This window comes from Python bivittatus, unplaced genomic scaffold, assembly GCF_059951505.1.
Source record: "Python bivittatus isolate LINGU-HERP-01145 unplaced genomic scaffold, Pbiv_v1 ctg000070_np1212, whole genome shotgun sequence".
Lineage (NCBI taxonomy): Eukaryota > Metazoa > Chordata > Lepidosauria > Squamata > Pythonidae > Python > Python bivittatus.
In genome coordinates this window covers 12,220,693-12,241,372 of record NW_028277034.1, presented here as the reverse complement: position 1 = coordinate 12,241,372, position 20,680 = coordinate 12,220,693, and the positions used below count along the sequence as shown (strand labels likewise).

General features: G+C 37.4%; 1 long non-coding RNA gene and 1 pseudogene across 1 annotated transcript in view; one reads left to right on the top strand and one right to left on the bottom strand.

The window, feature by feature from the left end:
* The window catches only part of LOC148216845 (uncharacterized), a 70,894-nt gene that overhangs the window by 29,444 nt on the left and 20,770 nt on the right, over window positions 1–20,680 (top strand). Inside the window, exon 3 of the long non-coding RNA XR_015794423.1 lies at window positions 20,485–20,566. This is a non-coding gene — a long non-coding RNA (uncharacterized LOC148216845). The remainder of the gene's footprint in view (window positions 1–20,484; window positions 20,567–20,680) is intronic.
* LOC103050323 (nuclear transcription factor Y subunit beta pseudogene) lies at window positions 17,147–17,767 on the bottom strand (annotated as a pseudogene).

Genomic DNA, 20,680 nt, shown 5'->3' with positions numbered 1-20,680 from the left:
AATGGAAAACCACTTCTGAAAAACCTTGCTAAGAAAACTGAAGCCCCCCCCCTCCAAAAAAAAAGAAAGAAAGAAGAAAAGAAGGAAAAATAGTTTACACATTTTGTTAACTCTCTTTTTTGGGGGTATTGGAATGTAGCTTGACCTCTTCCAATATGTTGGCCATTGTGTTGTTCTCCAGATTGGTATAGCTTGGTTAGAAACTTTACTGATTCTTCTTCTGTTGCTTGCTATACTTCTGTGGATATTCCATCAGTTCCTGTAGCTTTTTGACTAGGTAATGACTGGAGTGGTGATTTAATTCATTTTCTAATAGTAGACACACTTGTAAGTAGGGAATATCTTCTAAGGTATCTTGAATGTTGCCATCTCTACTATTTCTATACTATACTATACTCTATTTCAGTATACTCCTTCCATCTTCCTTTGAACTCTTTTGAATCTGTTACTATCTGTCCACTGGTGTCATTTAGCATACCAGTGTGAGGTTGGACCGTCAGAAGAGATTTTTGAAAGACTTCCCTTGTTTTTTCCATGTCTGTTTCCACCCTCAATGTCTTTACAGATGTTGTTGTAATACTGCTTCTCGTCTCTTCTAACAGCTCTCTGAAACTCTTTGTTAAGTTATTTTACAAGATTTTTGCCTTTTTTGGCTTTGGCTTCTCTTCTCTTCTTGGCAATTTCCACAGTTTGTTCTGACATCCAGTTTGCCTTCTTCTCTTTCTTCATTTTTAGCAGTCTCTTTTCACATTCATCCATAATAATTTCTTAAGTTCATTTCATAATTCCTCTGGTACTCTATCAATGAGGTTCAAGACTTCAAAGTGATTGCCGATGTTCTCCTTGAAAATGGTGAGTATATATTCAAAGTGACTGGCTTTCTTCTTCTTTAGTTTAACTTGAAACTTACACATGATCAGTTCATGATCTGTTCCACAGTCAGCATCTGGCCATGTCTTTGATGCTAAAACTGAGCTTCTCCACTTCCTTTTAGCAATAATATAATCAATTTGATTTCTGTGTACTCCCGCTGGTGATGTCCATATATAGAGGCATTGTTTTGGTTTCTGAAAACATGTTAGCTATGAAGAAATCATTGGAATGGCAGAAATGGATAAGGCAGTGACCTGCTTTATTTCGGTTTCCTAAGCCATACAAGTTAACTACATTTTCCTCTATAATGTTTCCAACTTTGGTATTGAAGTCTCCAGTCACAAGCAGCACATCTTGCTTGCATGTTCTGTTGATTTAATAAAACTCAACAGCCTCCTTTTCTTCTGCATATGTGGTTGGAGCATAGACGTAAATGATCATCGTATTAAAGGGTTGTCCATTAAGTCTAATCGATATTATTCAGTCAATGACTGCATTGTAGCTAAGTACTGTTCTTTCTATACCCCTCCTAACTATAACCATATCATCACCATAGCCCTTCAAAGGCTGGAATTTAAAAAAAAAAAAAGGAGGCCATTAAAAATAAAGAAAAGCAAACCCACTTCCATTTATAATGTAGTATGAAAATCCCTCTATAGCAACACACAAACAAACAAACAAAAAAAGATGAAATACCAGCTGATAGAAGGAACTAGTAAAGAGCAGCATATATCAGTTGGTTAATGCCTCTGTATAAAGATCTGTTATCTGAAGAAACCTATAAAAATCAATACTATCACACATCAATTGTGTAAATCAATACTACCATCTAAAGGAAAACAGTTTATCTGATGCCTTTATCCAATATGTTCAATATGTTTCAGTACAATACTTATGATAGTAAAGAGCCCTTTTGTTGAATTCAGTAAGGGCTGATCAATATAGGAAAGGGGAAGAACACGGTGTTACCTTTCTGAACTGTACATCTGAAATACCAGGTGTAGAATCAGTGCTGGAAACCCAGCAGAATATGAGCACTGATCACATACCACATAATTGGCACAACCTCATGTACTGTTTGGGTTTTGCTGTGGAGGCAATTGCTCTGAAGTCAGGATCCGTAAAATGTTCTATTATACAATAGCACTGGCTCAGTGGTAAATGGCACCCCTAGGCCACATTTTCTGAAGGTGCCACCTCCTGTCAATGTGAAGATTTGCATTTTTAAAATGATTCAGAATAAGGGTGGTACTGGTCCCTAGGCTAGTGCCTAGTTAGCCTTAGCCTAAAGCTGGCCCTGTTATACAATGTTTCAAACCTAACATAGATTATTGTGATATCCCATCTAATTGTCTCAACAAGAAAAAAATTAAAGAATGAAACATAAATTTTAGAGGAGGGCTGTGGAATAACACTACATTATACATTCCCTAGGAATGGGCAAATTTAGCCTCATGTCTGATTTGCTAGGCTGATTATGAGGCAAACTGGAAATCTTAGTTTAGTAATATCTAGAGAGCCAGAGTTATTGCCCTTAATCATTTTCATGTTCACTAATTTAAAATGTCAGTTAACTATAGAATCACCTGTAGTAAAAGTCTTACTTGATGTGCAATATCCCACAACATTTTGTCTATTTTCCTTTTCAACTTCTATTATAAACCTACCTGGTAGATTTATGAGTTGATTTCACTTTCATAATCTGATTTTCTGTGGTGATTCCCAAATGTTTGCAGGCCTTAGCAAATGTTTAGTGCTTAGAGGTTTGCAAGAATATGATTGATGTGGCTAGCCATGGACTTCATATTAATGGTAGAGGGGGTTATATGCAAACATGGCCTTTCTGTCAAATAGAATGGATGAGAAAGATAATTTCTTTTGTCCTTTTAAAGAGCAAGTTGAAGGAGATTATTTATCTTAATAAGGGCATGCTTATACTTGTAACAAACTAGAATGTAACACTTCAAAATTATCTATATGTGACCTATTATTAAATTAGGAGGATAATATCTATGTAAATTATCGATTTATAAATCAGTCATTCAAATAAATTAGTCACTTTCATACTGATAAATCATAGTGAACAATCTAATTACTGCTCTCTGAACCATAAAACATGACTTTTCACATCCTGTCAAATCAGTACTATGGATTGTAGAATATTGATGTAATATACATTTTCATTAACATGATTTAGCTTCTAATATTTTAAATTACCTATATGGTTATTGAAGATAAGAAATCTACAGTTAAGTAAAATAGCATCCAAGTAATAAAGTATTGGAACTTAGTCACCAAAATCAGTATACAATTATTTACTTTCAATCTCATGGAAATCAGTGGAAATTAAGGATGTCTAATTCTTGAACTGGATGGCAACTGTTGTATTGACTTTCAGGATGTTGTTTTATTCTTCAATATTCAGCAGCAGGACTTGTCCATTTCACAGCAACCTGCACAAGATATTGGCTTATAGACTGAAACTGAAATTCCCATTGTTGAGTCACATTAACCATATTGATTTCATTTAACATATAAAATTAGAACCATAAAGCATTTTGCATCATGAAGCAGGTGTTCAGAAGTAACAATAAATATTTTACTATACTGTGATGATGAAAAGCCCAGTTTTGGCAGCAAAGTGATTCAGAACTTCTTTTTAATTTACTTGGAATGGGACAGTAGTATCTAATTTACTTTGTTTCCACCTCACCCAAGTCAATATATTAGGTAGTACTGTCAAAAAGAATTTTAAAAAATATTTGGATATTTGCTCAAGAAAAATATCTTAGGGAAAAGGGGAGGAAACAAAATAGTGGTATGAGGGTTGAAGAGAGCTGTCATCACATCAGAATAATTATTCAAATAAGGTTCTGACTAGGTTAAATTGAGCCTTTGGGTAGGAAGACAAGATGGGACCCTCTTTCCATGCAAACTCACACCAAAAGGCTGCATGCAGTGCAAAAATAATATAGTAAATCAGCAAGCCAAACCCAGTCTTTAAAAAGAAATAGACTAGAAGCTGTAGCTTACCTTCCATGCAGGCAGGCAGCAACGGCTTGAAGAGGTCAGTCAATCTTCCCTCTCTTCTGTCTGGGCTACCCAGAGCAGCCATATATATGGGGGGAAGGGAGAGGTAGTACACCCTATATGACTCAATAGGGGTAGCAACTGGGACCCAGTGATTTCATTCATGGTTATATGTAGGAGGGGGCCATGGGAGTAGGGTTGTAAAGAGTCACTCAAAACATTTTATTTCATGTGTTTTTTATCTGCAAATAAAACATCCAGTTTTCTGATGCATGCATTTCCAACTGAGAGTGTTAGCAGGCTACAGTAGCTTTTGAGACATGTTGCTTCACAAGTAAGGATGATTTTTTATTTTGGTTTCTTTGTTTGTTTTGAGAGAGAGAGAGAGAGAGAGAGAGAGAGAGAGAGAGAGAGACTTCAAAGCAAACATGTATCTATTGATTTGATTTGATTTTGGCTGCGCCTAACTCCAGAGCAACTCTGTAGTACAAAGAGCAGTAAAATTTGATGGCAGAGCATGTTTTTCTATTACACAAAGTTCTGCAACTTTATTTATTGTTGATTTTTTACCAGAATTAGATTTCAGTGATGAATGAGAGCAGTTGTCCAGAAAGTGCATCTGAAAAGTCACTATTTTTTTCCTTGACCAGAAGTTTTCCAGCTGCATAAAACTCCTGACATCAGGACTAGTAGTTATAGGGCATAAAATGTATAAACTTCTTTTTTCAGGCCCACAAATTCAAGTTTATCTGACAGATTGGTATGTCCAGTGTTTAAATGGACGTGTTCATTCTGAACTGGTTTTCTGAAGAAATTGGTGTTTGATCCTCACAGAGGTCATTATGAAATTTCTTTGCCTGTGGTCCATGTCAGTTTTGAAATTCCGAAGTTACATCACAAAACTGAACTACTGACACAGCACTATAACACATAAAATTTTACTGATTTGTTGCATCTTGCAAATTTTAGAAAGGCCTGGAAAACCCCTCTAGTGATTGCAACAGTTTCAAAATATAGTCTCAATTATTGCGAGCAGCATGGTCTAAAATACAATATAGACTTTCTCCAATTGAGATTTCAGAGCTGTGCCTTTAATAACTAATCCCTCTTTCCTGGGCAATGAGATTAATCTACCCACTGGGCCCTATTAATAAAATCACTGACTGACTCTCAAAAGGTCAGCCTAATGTGCTCCTTTTGACTTTGAATATGGCAGGCTAGCACTCCAGCTGCAGGGATGTCTCCTTCATAGAATTATTTTTTAAATATGACATGTTGTGCAGGAAATTTAGACACCAAAAGACCTCACACTCAACAGCTTAATCTCATGCTAATGCAGGAAGGGAACAGACCCAAAGGTGAACTAGGTGTTAGTCTTTAGTATACTGCATACAATGTCAATAAGAGTTCCCTCCTTTAAATCCCATGTTACAACTGTGACAGTCCACTTCAGAAATTGTACTATGTCTACTGACCCCCATAGCAGTAGAAATCCCAGGTCAAGACTCTGTATTTTGAACTGGAAAGCTATAGTACATATCTGACTTCCTTACTAACCACACATAGTGCACATAGTGTTAGTCAGTGATTTAAATACTAGTTTAGTCCCTGGAGATAACACCCTATACACATGATTCTTAAAGAATAGAAAGCCAGTTCTCTCTAGGTCTCCTTAAAACAGCACTAGAGGACTTTGGTCATTATTGTAAGGAAGACCATCTGGAAACAAATTACGATAAAATGAAAATCATAGACTACACCAATGGAACAAAGACACAGTTGTGGCATGTAAATTGGAACATACTTGACTTTCATGATTTAAGTCTGTGGGAGTGCTCTTCCATTCCTCTGTCTTTAGGACAGTTCATGCCAGTATATTGCCCAAAATGTCCAGAGGAGCATTTCTACTATTCTAAAATGCTTCCATGCAAAAGGAAGCCATTCTTGCTGGACTTGCACACTAGCTTTGAGGTTGTAATAACACTGTATAAAGCTTCCATTCTCGCTGTCCTTTGGAAATGGACCAGTTGGCTAGAATGGCCAATTAAAATAATAAAACCCTTTTATCAGCACACAGATGTTCTTTAAGGTGAGCTCTGTCTGTGGGAAATGCCCGAGAGGCCAAGGTGGCATGAGAACCACTGTTATTATCCTTTTACTGATTAAGGCACAGGCTCTGGACAGTAACAGCTTGGGTACCCACTGATTCTCTATGGCTCATCCTTCAGTCTGTAGGAAAATCTTGGGAAGTCAGGATAACTTTCTATAAGTGTCCTTCATTTTGTTTTTCATTACTGTCTTCACTTCTTGGGCCTTTTACATTATTCTCACTATGTCTTTGAAAAAACAAAGTAATTGCTGCTATTTTCTCAGATTTCACTTCAGCATCACTGCAAAATGCTGGCTTACTCTCACCGTTTCTACTTGGCAATTCCAACTTAAATTTGACAGGTCTGGCTCTCCTCAAATGGAATGTTGGACAGAAATTATGTAAAGTGGTGTATGATGGATAAACAGATTGAAAGAAAACATGGGACTTTATTCCTTTATATGATAACAGCAGTGAGACTCTTATATGCACAGAAGTGGAAGGACCCACAAATACCTACAATTGAAGAATGGATGGTGAAGTTGATGGAACTGGCAGAGATGGCAAAATTAACTATTTTGATTAAAGAAGACTTTGTCTAGCTTTGTTTCTACTTGGAAACTGCTTTGGGATTTTTTGCTTGAAACTGAAAGAAATGAAACTTTAATTTTAGGATTTGAAGATTAATACTGTTTATGATTATAGAAGTACTGTGTATTAGTTTAAATTTTAGAGTAAGAATGTATTATGTATTCGTACCTGTACCAAAGAAAGTCGGAAGTTATCTTTTTTCTCTTCTTTTATTTTTTTCTTTTCTGCACTTTTAACTTTGTTCTCTTTCTGATTTTTCTTTTTTCAATCCTTTTTTATATTTTATCTTTTGCTTAAATTTAATAATTTTTTTTTAAAATAAATTATGTAAAGTGACTTAGGACTCTATCTGTATGTCCTCCTGTCTGTCTTTCTGCCAGCAAAATAGTTCCAAAAACAGAACACAACAAAACACGATGGTATGGCGGTAGAAGCCAAAAAGATTGACTCTGAAAATGGGCTGCATTTGACCAGGCCTGCACAGATAAATATATGGCCATTTTCAGCCCCATTGTTGCATTCCAAAAGTTCCTTTCCAGAGATTTCCAATGTACACACCATGTAAAGGACCATATTGCTTATTCCTATATGCATAGTTATCTTGGTAGAAGCATCTAAGAACTCTGTGTACAAAACATGTATAGGATCTCCTTACCAATAAGAACAAATCTGTGTTAATGTTTTGTCACACACAGGACAATTACTGAGTCTGGATAGAGGTAGTTAAAGGGGCATAACACAAAACTGCTTAATAAGAAACTAGGCTTAAGTGAAAGTAAGCTTATCAAGCAGCTCTTTAAAAAGATAAATTATCATAATTTATCATTATTTAATAAATAATTTAAAATATTTTAAAATATTTTAATAGATCCCATGAAAACCTGAAGAACCAGGTTAGGCACAGATCATAATGGAAAGTTCTATCTATGTAGTCACTAAGAGTCAATACTGATATGATAGCACATAATCAATCAAATTGATCAATAAACCTCATGAAATCCATAGGAATTTTTATTGGACCTAACATAAATTAGGGAAAGAAACAGACTCTTTCTAGTCTACAGCAAAGTTAAACTACTCCTTTGCAGTACCACACTATTTTGATTCATGTCAACAATTCAAATTATGGAATCTCTAGTGTCAGTCCCTTCAGTGCTCATGTTTTTGATATACATAAGGATTTTCTCCACCAAAATTCCCAATTAATTATGTGCATTTTTTCCTACTCTTTCAGATACTGTACCAGACTGATAATACAAGAGACATTTATCTGCATTTTTAAGAATACTACTGAACTAGTGCGACTAGTAAATTCAGAAAGTTAATTTTTACATACATTTTTTTCTGAGCCAAACTCTTAATATTTGTTTGTTTGTTTTTATGAAAGAAGTACATGAACTGGTGTACTTATAAAAGTTACTTATTGCATAAGTATACGTACTTCTTTATGCTGAAGTGAGAACAGTGAAATCAAAATTTGTTCTTAACTCTAATCACATATTGAATAAAACTCGCTACCAGTGATTATAAGCAGAACTGTTCTTATTAAGCACACTTATTCTAACTTATTTAGAAAAATTCAGTGTGTATGTACAGTCAGGTCCAGAAATATTGGGACATTGACACAATTCTAACATCTTCGGCTCTATACACCACCACAATGGATTTGGAATGAAACAAACACAATGTGCCTTAACTGCAGACTGTCAGCTTTAATTTGAGGGTATGTACATCCAACTCAGGTGAACGGTGTAGGAATTACAACAGTTTGCATATGTGCCTCCCACTTGTTAAGGGACCAAAAGTAATGGGACACTTGGCTTCTCAGCTGTTCCATGGCCAGGTGTGTGATATTCCCTCAGTACCCCAATTACAATGTGCAGATAAAAGGCCCAGAGTTCATTTCAAGTGTGCTATTTGCATTTGGAATCTGTTGCTGTCAACTCTCAAGATGAGATCCAAAGAGCTGTCACTATCAGTGAAGCAAGCCATCATTAGGCTGAAGAAACAAAACAAACCCATCAGAGAGATAGCAAGAACATTAGGCATGGCCAAAACAACTGTTTGGAACATTCTCAAAAAGAAGGAACGCACCGGTGAGCTCAGCAACACCAAAAGACCCGGGAGAGACAACGGAAAACAACTGTGGTGGATGACCGAAGAATCCTTTCCCTGGTGAAGAAAACACCCTTCACAACAGTTGGCCAGATCAAGAACACTCTCCAGGAGGTAGGTGTATGTGTGTCAAAGTCAACAATCAAAAGAAGACTTCACCAGAGTGAATACAGAGGGTTCACCACAAGATGTAAACCATTGGTGAGCCTCAAAAACAGGAAGGCCAGATTAGAGTTTGCCAAACGACATCTGAAAAAGCCTTCACAGTTCTGGAACAACATCCTATGGACAGATGAGACCAAGATCAACTTGTACCAGAGTGATGGGAAGAGAAGAGTATGGAGAAGGAAAGGAACTGCTCATGATCCTAAGCATACCACCTCATCAGTGAAGCATGGTGGTGGTAGTGTCATGGCGTGGGCATGTATGGCTGCCAATGGAACTGGTTCTCTTGTATTTATTGATGATGTGACTGCTGACAAAAGCAGCAGGATGAATTCTGCAGTGTTTCGGGCAATATTATCTGCTCACATTCAGCCAAATGCTGCAAAACTCATTGGACGGCGCTTCACAGTACAGATGGACAATGACCCAAAGCATACTGCAAAAGCAACCAAAGAGTTTTTGAAGGGACGGAAGTGGAATGTTATGCAATGGCCAAGTCAATCACCTGACCTGAATCCCATTGAGCATGCATTTCACTTGCTGAAGACAAAACTGAAGGGAAAATGCCCCAAGAACAAGCAGGGGCAGTTGGGTGGTCATATATATCAATACATACAGTCAAGTCCAGAAATATTGGGACATCGACACAATTCTAACATCTTTGGCTCTATATACCACCACAATGGATTTGGAATGAAACAAAGGGCAGAAGACAGTTGGAGTAGAGGTCTGGCAGAGCATCATCAGGGATGAAACCCAGCGTCTGGTGATGTCTATGCGTTCCAGGGTTCAGGCTGTGATTGACTGCAATGGATTTGCAACCAAGTATTAAAAAGGGAAAGTTTGATTTATGATTATTATTCTGTCCCATTACTTTTGGTCCCTTAACAAGTGGGAGGCACATATGCAAACTGTTGTAATTCCTACACTGTTCACCTGAGTTGGATGTACATACCGTCAAATTAAAGCTGACAGTCTGCAGTTAAAGCACATTGTATTTGTTTCATTCTAAATCCATTGTGGTGGTGTATAGAGCCAAAGATGTTAGAATTGTGTCGATGTCCCAATATTTCTGGACCTGACTGTATGTATTGATATATATGACCACCCAACTTACATACAATAACCCTGAGTGGCTCACCACAACAGTAAAACATAGTATTACATATCAGATTAATTATTGATTTGGATCAAATTTGCAGGGAGTTCAGGGGAGAAGGTTATTTGGTGTAAATTGTCTTACTATCAGAGACACATCTATTACATCAAAAAAAATTTTGCAAATGAAGGAATAGCAATATAACTCATTCTTTTTTTCTGGATAGCTAATAAATCCTAAACAAACCTCAAATGCTGCATCACTGCATTTATCATGGGAATTGCTCTTGTGCATATCATGTTAAAATTAATGGGATTTTCAGAAAAGCATGATTGTGCTCTTTGATACAGTATGATAACTGGGTAAGGAGGAAAATGTCAATTTATACTTAGAAATGCTAGTGAGAAGTACAAATAATCCATTTATTTTTCAGCACAACACAAAACACTTTGAAGCAACTTTAAACTCTGTAGCCTCAATGTAAGAAAGGAATGTGCAAATCTCTCATTCATCTGAATAGAGGCTGATGAGCAGTATGGATCCTTTTATAACCCACCCCCTTCCCTTTTAAACCACATGGAATCCTCCATGGTTTTGGCTGTCATCCTAAAAATATTGCTTCAGGAAAGTGGAATTCTCACCTTGTGCAATAAGAGTGGCTGAAGAGGGACCATTTTGGGAATCGAAATCATGCCACCTTGAGGAAGACACAGGGAGTGAAGACCACTCCCTTTGATCTGCTGATAGTGGGCCATTAGATTTCATCCTGCTCACATCTGGCTCAGCAGTATTCCTTAGCGATTAAAAAGTTAAGGAGAACTGTAAAAAGCATAGTTTTCTGGCAAACAGAGAATGCTCTCTAGGCTTTCCTCATTAGGGTTTGCTATTTAAACCATCAGCAGAATTCTAAGAGGAGATCAGACATGTGTCCACCAGATGCCTGCAAACAGATCTGCTCTAGGGACCTGACTCAACTTAACAATAATCTGCAGACAGCGGGTGTGAACCTGAGCTGGGCCAACACCTCATCAGGCTTCATGGCTAATTGATTTCAAAATTAGACTTGGTATTTCTGAACAATGATCTTAAAAGGCAGCAATAAAATGCATCAAAATCCTTTGAGCTAGCCAAGCTTTCATCCAAATGGCTTATTATAAAGAGCTGGCACACCTGAATTTTGGCATGGAGAAATAAATTCCCATATAGCAAATGGAAACCACATTTGGCATAGAAGGTTTGTCAAGTGAAGTTCATAGTCATCAGGAAACAAGGTCCTGATTCCCCCTCTCCCAACCACCCACTACCCTTAGTGACAGGAAATAATTCATTGAATGTCTTTTGCTGCTACTTTAGTGGCCATTATAATTAAAATATAGGTAGCAACTATTCAGTAATTTAGATATGAGCATTTCCTACAACATGACACTAGAATTTCATGAAGATATACCTCTTTAAGCTCTGAAAATCTGGCATTATAAATTTCTAGCCAAAAGGATTTAGATTCTCTTTTGCCTGTTTCTTATAACTGGTACCAAATTCCATGAATTATCTGAAAGCAAAGATGGGTGCAAACTAAAATGAAACTTTCAATATCTCTCCATACAAATCAAGTTAGGATTCCCAAGTTAGGATTCAGACTCAGCAAACTTAAGCTTTATTTTTTTAATCCACGTGTAATGCTAGACAGGATGAACTTTTTCTAATCACTGAATATTAGTTCAGAGGAATGTAAAAATGACAAATGAATGATAATCAGATGACCAATGAAATACATAAATATATGTATCTGTGTATATATAATTAATCTAAAATATCAGTGACTAGAATGGAAGAATACCTTACGACTTCCTGCCACATAGTTCTGACATGACTACTTGTACATTTATATGGAAGATGCAAATGGCATTTGGAGTTTCAAAATGCAAATATAGTTTCCCTTCTCTTTTTGAATTTCAGAAGAATTGTGAGATAGGATATTTCTGCATAGTCTAATCTAGTATTGAAATTAAATTGATTTAATTTTATTTGGCCAACATAGCTTTTATATTCTGTTTTAAGGCTCATCCATAAGAGAAGGAACTTACCTAGGTGAGTCAAAATCAAAAGATTAAAATATGAGTTTCATCTCTTGTTAGTGGGATTAACATGTAGGTTGGAGAATTTGCTGGACACTTCTGTGCAGCAGCCTCTGTCCATGCCTTCATTAGAATAAAAAGCTTAAGGTATTTTAATTTTTTATTGTCTCTATGTTTGAGTATATATGTCCATGTGCATGCAAGGAAGAGAGAGGAATAGAGAAATCTGCAGTGTTAAAAACAATACCGATTATCTAGCATAAACTATAGCAAGAAAATGTATTAGTAGTGATAAAAATAATACTTATAGTCTAAAGTATTAGAAAACATGGATTAAAACTACTAAAATATTATTATTAGATTAACATCAATGTATTTTAAAGTAATAGCTGGAACAGTCATCATAGCATTCACTGGTGTCATAGAGGGCCAGACAGTGTTACAATCCAGTAAAGCCTCAGCCCACAATGGACCATCCTCACCATATCCCTTTTGGGATATTCCAAGTTGATTTTCCCATCTTTGGCAGAAACAGCTACTGATGACAGCAGAGAGATGGGAAGAGGGTTCTAAGAGTCAATACTGATGGAAGGAATCTGATAGACTCTGTAATCCCAATAGTGTTATAGAACACATAACTCTTTTCATTAACTCATATTTAAATGAAATAAGAGTTTTTTAATCCTCTTAAACTTTGCTCAAGAATTACAGCACAAGGATGGATTTAAATTAATGCCATATGTCATTACCATATTTTTACAGGAACATACTGTGCTAAGGTGGGTAACCTGAAGCCACAAGACTGCAAGCTACCTTTGAAACATCCTTCTGTACATATAACCAAAACCACAAATTGTCCTTTCTGACCACAAATGCTCAAAATTGATGATACTGTTTCCTGTCATTTTAAGATGAAATACACACAATCTCTGGAAAAGGATTAACATAGTTTGTAAACTAATAACTTTCCCAGACTTCCCCTCCCAACCCAGCAAATAGTGGAGCCACTCATTTCTATAGTCCCATCATCCTTCCATAATCATCCCACCCCCCAATGCCCTTCTCTGCCCAATTTTCCTGGAGACTGTAACACTATTACTGCTTTATCCATAGATCAGATTAGTTTTTTTATTAATGAATCCAGTTCCTGCCAAAAATAACTTATTTGATAAAAAGAAAGTATTTGGGAAACTGGTTTACAAATACATTTCTAATCTGATTCCCCTAAAATATATAACTATAATAAGTAATTTATACAAATGTTAATAATTTTATATGGAATAAAATATAATAGATTTCTTCAAGCTCACTTCAGCATTATCAGAAGCCTGCCTCTATCCCAGCAACCATCTCCATCTTATCTAATGATATGGGTCAACAATTTGCATGTTTTTAAAGGACTCACTGAGCAAATCAATCAGAGGGTGGGTGTACCGATAAAGACATTATAAGCTAAATTTGACCTATATTACAGATGTGGAACCCCACTGATTTCTCATGGACATTGCAAAGGTATAAATGAGGGTGGATTTTGTATAAAATGTCAAGGCATCACAATAAGAAAGATTGCATCTGTAAACTATGGTAATAAAGCATATGATGTCACAGTTTAAAATACAGTATTTTACTGTTCTCCTTACATTTTTATATATTTGCTATGTGAAGAATACATATGCAGGGCACATGAAAGCTTTGAAGTAGAACAAATAATCTGACAAAACCTTCCTAGAAAATTGTGAGCCAGCTGCTGCTGTTTCTGACATGTTTTTGATTAAAGTCCTTAAGTCTACCAAGACTGGACCACCACAGGAGAAAAGCTATGGGACACTCTAAATACTCTCATGCACAGTTGTAGAAACATCTGTGAGGAATTAATCTACCTCTGTGAAAATTCACAGGGTTTAATAACCCTCTTACCTGTGAAGGGGTGGTCTAAAAAATAGTTTCATTGATCACATTATGTACCAAATTCCTGTAAAATCAAAGAATGAGAGAGCTGTACAGTGTGGAAATGAACTAAAATTTGGGAAGATGTGTATATATACAGGATTCTGAGATAAATAATGTAATAAATAAGCTTTAGAATTAGCTTTTATACCCCAGAAAACCTAATTTGGAACAATTCCTATTACATTATACAGTATATGTAAATGTATCATAACTGTATTGAATCAGTTATTTACCAACATTTGAAGATGTTTCTATGGAAAACTGTAATAGAAATTAACAAAAGATAAATGTTGAATTAGATAAAACAAATATTCACCTGTTACTATTAACCCATAAGAGGTAGCATCCTTTTTAAAAAAATTATACCCCTTGTTTAAGAAATAATGTTACTCATTAGGTTTATTGTAGATTATTTCTGTGTCCAAAGGAGACAGAATTTATCTGTAATTTAGAGACTGTAATCTGTAATTTAGAGACTGTAATTTATCATACCTGGGCTTTCTGTGAGATACCTTGATCATCATCACTTTTAAAAGTAAAGTCTCCTTTCAGTCAGACTCAACTCCTGATGACTTCACGGATTATATAGTGATGATATAGAAGTACTTTGCCATTGTCTTTTTTCATTTCTCTAGACTTCCAGTCTATCTGACAGGAATTCAAGGTGCTCTCCTATCCAAGTACTAATGGTTCCAACTTGTTTTTAGATCAAACAAGGTCAATCAGTTGTTGCTACCTAACTATGCCTTGTGTTTTATTCAAAGGGTAAACATGAATTCCCCTTCATGGATCACTGCCTTGTCGTGGCGAAGGGGCTTGCATAACTCAGTGAAGCCATGAGCTATACCGTGCAGGGCCACCCAAGACGGACAGGTCATGACAGAGAGTTCTGACAAAATGTGGTCCACTGGAGAAGGAAATGGCAACCCACTCCAGTATCCTTGCCAAGAAAACCCCATGGACAATGTCAAAAGGCTAAAAGATGTGACGCCGGAAGATGAGCCCCTCAGGTCGGAAGGTGTCCAATATGCTACTGGGGAAGAGCGGAGGGCATTTCCAAGTAGCTCCAGAAAGAGTGAAGCGGCTGGGCCAAAGCCGAAAGGACGTTCAGCTGTGGATGTATCTGGAAGCGAAAAGAAGGTCCGATGCTGTAAAGAACAATATTGTATAGGTACCTGGAATGTAAGATCTATGAACCAAGGCAAGCTGGATGTGGTCAAACATGAGATGACAAGATTGAACGTCGATATCTTGGGAATCAGCGAACTGAAATGGACGGGAATGGGTGAATTTAATTCGGGTGACCATTATATCTACTACTGTGGGCAAGAAACCCTTAGAAGAAATGGAGTTGCACTCATAGTGAATAAGAGAGTGGGAAAGGCAGTAATGGGGTACAACCTCAAAAACGACAGAATGATCTCAGTGCGTATCCAAGGCAAACCATTCAATATCACAGTCATCCAAGTCTATGCCCCAACCACTGATGCTGAAGAAGCTGAAGTTGACCGCTTCTATGAAGACCTACAACACCTTCTAGAACTAGCACCAAAAAAAGATGTCCTTTTCATCATAGGGGATTGGAATGCTAAAGTAGGAAGTCAAGGAGTAATCGGAATAACAGGCAAATTTGGCCTTGGAGTACAAAATGAAGCAGGGCAAAGGCTAATAGAGTTCTGTCAAGAGAACAAGCTAGTCATAGCAAACACTCTTTTCCAACAACACAAGAGACGACTCTACACATGGACGTCACCAGATGGTCAATACCGAAACCAGATTGATTATATACTTTGCAGCCAAAGATGGAGAAGCTCTATACAGACAGCAAAAACAAGACCAGGAGCTGACTGTGGCTCAGATCATGAGCTTCTTACTGCAAAATTTAGGCTTAAATTGAAGAATGTAGGGAAAACCACTAGACCACTCAGGTATGACTTAGATCATATTCCTTGTGAGTACACAGTGAAGGTGATGAATAGATTTAGAGGATTAGATTTGGTAGACAGAGTGCCTGAAGAACTATGGTCGGAGGTCCGTAACATTGTACAGGAGGCAGCAACTAAAACCATCCCAAAGAAAAAGAAATGCAAGAAAGCAAAATGGCTGTCTGATGAGGCTTTACAAATAGCTGTGGAAAGAAGGAATGCGAAAAGCAAGGGTGAAAGGGAAAGATATAAGCAACTGAATGCAGATTTCCAGAGAATAGCAAGGAGAGATAAGAAGGCCTTCTTAAATGAACAATGCAAAGAAATTGAGGAAAACAATAGAATGGGGAAGACTAGAGATCTCTACAAGAAAATTGGAGATATGAAAGGAACGTTTAGTGCAAAGATGGGCATGATAAAGGACAAAAAAGGCAGGGACCTAACAGAAGCAGAAGAGATTAAGAAGAGGTGGCAAGAATACACAGAAGAACTATACAAGAAAGATCTTAATGTCCCTGATGTCCACGCTGGTGTGATCACTGACCTTAAAGGAAATCAACCCTGATTGCTCATTGGAAGGATTGATAATGAAGCTCAAGCTCAGATATTTTGGTCACCTAATGCGAAGAGAGATCTCTTTGGAGAAGACCCTGATGCTGGGAAAGATTGAAGGCAAAAGGAGAAGAGGACGGCAGAGGATGAGATGGTTAGATAGCATCACTGAAGCAATGAGCATGAAATTGAGCAAACTCAGGGAGGCAGTGAAGAACAGGAAGGCCTGGCGCAATATGGTTCATGGGGTCACGAAGAGTCGGACACGACTTAACGACTGAACAACAACAACAAAAAACATGAATTAAACCCAGCTGCTTACTTGAATTACAAAAGTAACATGATTCAACATAAAAATAAGAAACTGTCTACAAATCTCTGACAGTAGCAAATTGCAGTATACAATTCATACAGGAGTTATGCAGAACAACAAACACTTGTACAAAACAAAAAAAATATTTTAATACCTTTAAAATCCAATTTCTTTTAAAATCACTCATGAAAAGAGATTTGAATCAGAGTTCATACCTCAGTTAGTCAGGCCTCAATAAGCTACATTACAACTATTGAACATACAAAGTGACATTTCTTTCTTCACAAACCAATTCAAATTCAAGTTTTCTTTCCTTCAGCATTCCTTGCTCATAATTCTCACATGGCAAGATCTAAAGCCTTCTTCAAGTCATGAGAACTAAATTTGCTGAATACCAGGAATCTGTTAATAAGACGTGACATTGGATAAATCATGATATTTTGTTGATGGCCATTTGTAGTTATCAAACCTGCTGGCAACTGGTTAGTAAATGCTTCCTCTGTGAGCTCAGGCCATCTGCTGTGGTAACTGTTCCACCAATACCTTTTTCTCCCTTCATTGCCTCTCTAAACTTTTCAAGATACAACTTCAAAGTTCAACATAGCTATCAAATCCCAGAGTAAACATAGCAAAGAGAATATCTTCTCTATTTATTCTCTTCCGTTTCTCTTGATGACATCTCTCACTCACTTTTGATGTAATAAAGATGATGAATTCACTGACACAGTCCTGCACACATTCTTTTGCATCTTTAGCAATCTTTCCTGTCTGAGGCATAGCATTCTTCATTAACCTTGCCACTTTTGCAATAGGAAGGTATATATCTTGTTCTCTAAAACTCTCTTTGGAACCACTTGTGTCTTCATGATCATTCATGGTGTCCTCAGTATCATCATGAGGTTGGATCACATAGTGACTACCACCAATGTAATCTCCAGAAATTCCCAGCTGAGAAGCATCTGTTGTAGAACTATCACCATCCATCTCCAGTGTGGCCCTGGTTGGCTCCCTTTGCAAATTGGCTGTTTGGTTGAACAGGAAATGGCCGTGAAGGAACCAGTCCCAGTGCAGAGGACTGCTTCCTGAAGCCAGCCTGCCCTCCCTCCACCCTGCCTTCTGCCCTCCCCCAACTATGCCTCTGCATGAATCCATAAGGTTCAACATAGAGCACACAGGTGGGGATGGGCAACCTGTGGCCTAGTATAAGCACAAATTTTGTTGAGAACTCAACATTATAGGTTATTTCAACAGGTGTATGCATTCCAGAAGTACAAAAATGAAACTAAAATTAATTATAAATCAATACAATGTATTAAATAGTACAGTGGTACCTCTAGTTACGAATGCCCCTCCTTATGAATTTTTCAAGATACGACCAGCTCCGGCCCCAAAAATTTACCTCGACATGCGAACTCCACCTCGAGCTATGAACCGGATCTGTGGCCACTTGCCCTGCTGCCACGCGGTCGCGGCTTCCTGTGGGTGAGATCGCGGTAGCAAGGAGACGTTCAGTGAGGCTTGTGGTGTGTTTTGTGGTGTTTGGAAGGTTTTTGGTGTGCTTGTCAGCATGGCTCCAAAGAAAATGCAGAGCAGGCTGGCAACTGACTTTAGACAGGTTTTTCCCCAGAACTGAGCCTGCAGCTAAGAGGCAAAGAAGAGAGGTAACCCCTGAAGGAGATCTCCCCGATGTCCCTTTGGAGGGGGACTCTCCCTCCAAACAATAACTGCCTCCCCACCCCATTCTCCCTCTTCATACTGTGCTGTACTGTACTTTTTTTCATGTTTTTGAGGTTTAAAAATAAAATGCATATGTTTCAGAGTTGTTTAGCCGTATTTACGTTGAAATTATGGGGGAAATTTACCTTGGGGTGCGACCAAATTCGGAGGGCGGAACGGATTAACCATATTTACATTGAACCTTATGGGAAACTTTACCTCAACTTGCAACCAACTCGAGTTGCAACCAGTCATGGAACGGATTAAATTCGTAACTAGAGGTACCACTGTATTTGGGGCTAGTGATATACAGGCTATTAAATAATAAACAATTAATAATCTGTGGAAAATCTAATACACACATTTCAATGAGAAAAAGATGAAGCAGAAGTTCAGAGAAAGTCAGCAGAAATGGAAAGGTTTCAAGAAACAATTCAGTTTATATTGTTCAGCTATAAAAGAAGACAAAAAAATAGACACTTCCATAACAAGAAAAGTCTGAATTTTAGAAGCTTCTTGTCACAGAAAAAAAAAAAAAAATTACAATATTTATCATTCACACACACAACATGTGCTTGGAGGGCACCTTTGCCCAGGTACCATTTTGCTTAAGAAGGAAAAATCATCATCTTTCCATCCTCATTTTCATTGTCCTCCAACTGTTAGAGAATCCACCTTACACAGGTCTTTGAAGGACCAAAAGTTTATGCACAAACAGCCCAGTGCTCCAATAGCTCTGATAGCTCAACCATATTTCTCTCTAAGCAAAGTACCAGAAAGTGAGGGGAAAACTCTGGCCTGACTGACCTGTCTGATGTTCCTTGATTATGACTTCAGCTATGGATGGAGAGAAGAAATAGATCCAAGTGAGGCTTTCCTTCTCCTTTTGTAGAAATTTCTGCCCTGAGACAAAAGTATTGCTAGTTCAGGTAGTCTTTTCAGAAACAAAGGGAGGATAAATGAAGTGGTCATGACTAACTAAAGACAATCAGAAAGAGACAAATAAAGCTTGGGCCAAGTTAATGGCTTTCCTCCTTGTCTGGACAAGAGAATTTCCAAAAGGTTGATGGCTCTGAAAAGTTTTTCCAGATTCCTTTTGTTTAACAAATGTGATTCCAAGGAACAGCAGATGAGTAATTCAAAAACATATTCCTGTTGCTTTGACTAACAAAAGCAATGATCCAAGAAGAATTCAGAGCCCTGGCAACATTATCTTATGCAGATTTTTTAAATTATCTGCAGTTGTTTTACTAAAATCTAGCAATCAGCAATGCAAATGGGAAGAGCTGAGGAGGATGTTTGCTCAGTCTTACTTTGGAAGCATCTTCTTAGGTCGTTTTAATTGATAGCTGTATATAGGGAGACATGGACTAGGCTATTGAAAGCACCCTGTTTTTCTTCAAACTGGGGTTCTTTTCTCAACTAGACATGCTTACTAGCTGCTTTCTTGCTCATAAGAACAACGATTTTACTGATATCCTTATAAGCATATTTAATCTATTGGCTTCATCACAGCATTAAGATTGCTCAAATATTGATCCAATTAGGGGTACAATGTTGATGGGGGGAAGTAAATCACATAATAGTCACATGCAGCCCTAAATCTGATTTTTATTGCCTTCACAGCCATTTCTGTTCACACTGCCAAAAGTCCGAAAAACTACCAACATAATTTCCCATCAGTAGGACAAGAGAAAACAGAGAAAACAGAAATGACACATAGATGTGTATATATTTGAACTCATGCTACTGTCTTTTGTTTAATTAGCAGAAATTATGCAACTTATGGATTCCTACTTTCACATGCACCCATAACAACCTAATGACACTGCTTCAGACTTTCTGACATGTTTTAGCCCTTCATTCATAATTAAACCTACAGTTCCCTGCATGTATTTATCAACTCTACTTCACAAGGAGGAGCCTTTTACTTTCTCTTTCACACACCCATTTTTTCTTTCATCCTTAATTTTCTCCTCTTTTATTCCAAGTTGCCATCTTCCATGCGCCACAGTCATTGTTGGATGGGCCCATCAGCAGTCTGCATCAAGTCACGATGATGACAGAATTAGGGTATGTATGACATATTTGTATGCAGTCAGTATCAAGCATGTATCAGCAGTCTGCATCAAGTCAGGATGATGACAGAATTAGGGTATGTATGACATATTTGAGCAAATGCTGCAG